The sequence below is a fragment of the Orycteropus afer genome, unplaced genomic scaffold, assembly GCF_000298275.1.
Source record: "Orycteropus afer afer isolate SDZICR_OR568_19922 unplaced genomic scaffold, OryAfe1.0 scaffold00570, whole genome shotgun sequence".
Lineage (NCBI taxonomy): Eukaryota > Metazoa > Chordata > Mammalia > Tubulidentata > Orycteropodidae > Orycteropus > Orycteropus afer.
In genome coordinates this window covers 332,995-334,165 of record NW_006922157.1, presented here as the reverse complement: position 1 = coordinate 334,165, position 1,171 = coordinate 332,995, and positions in this window count along the sequence as shown.

Here is a 1,171-nt window from a genome sequence, read left to right as displayed (position 1 = left end):
AAAGTGGTGTATTAAAGTCTCCCACTATGATTGTGGAGTCACTTATTTGCCTCTTCAACTCTTTTGAAGTGTGATTTATGTATTTTGGGGCTCCTTCGTTGGATCCATATATATTTATTATGGTTATATCTTCTTGTTCAATTGATGCTTTGATCATTATATAATGTCCTTCCTTGTCTCATATGGTGGTTTTTGTCTTACTGTCAATTTGATCAGAAGTTAATATTGCCACGTCTTCTCTTTTTTGGTTGCCATTTTCTTGATATAGCTTTTTGGAACCTTTGATTTTTAGACTATTTTTGTTTTCAACTCTAAGGCGTGTGTCTTGTAGAGAGCATATTTATGGGTTGTGTTTTCTTATCCAGTCTGCAACCCTCTGTCTCTTGAGTGGTGCATTTAATCCCTCAACGTTCAGTGTAATTATTGACAATATGTAATGGTTACTGTCATTTTTTATGTGATTTGTCATGGTGTTTCTGGTTTCTTTGTTCATATAATTTTTTGTGTGCTGAGCTCATTATGTTTATGAATTGTGTTATCATTTCCCTTTTTACTATTGTTTTAGTATTTGCAAAATATTTGTGCTTGTCCTCTTTTTTATTGTTGTGAAGGTTTATAATTTTTCTTTCAAGTTACCTTGTATTTTATGGTTTTCACCCCAAGTTTAGAACAGTCTACTCTATCTTACGACTCTCTTGACTTCCTCACCATTTAGAATTTCTGTAACTACACTATTTTCCCCCTCTTTTTGGTTTGTAGTTGTCATCATTTGTCAATTGATGTCTCTGGTTCCCTGTTTACAATCTTGTAAGCTTATTTTACTGGATACATCCTAGCTGTGTTGGTTTCTGAGTTATGTCATCTTGTGTATGGGTTGTGTGTGGGTTGTTGTTTGCTATTATTGGTTCTCTGTTCAAAGGGCTCCCTTTAGTATCTCTTGGAAGGTTGGTCTGTTTTTAACAAATTTCCTTAATTTCTGCTTATTGGGATATCTCCTAATTTCACCATTGTATTTCATGGACAGTTTTGCTGGGTGTATAATTCTTGGTTGGAAATTTTTCTCTTTCAGGGTTTTACATATACTATCCTATTGCATTCTTGCTTGCATGGTTTCTGCTGAGAAATCAAAGCTTATTCTTATTGATTGTCCTGTGTAAGTAACTTTTCATTT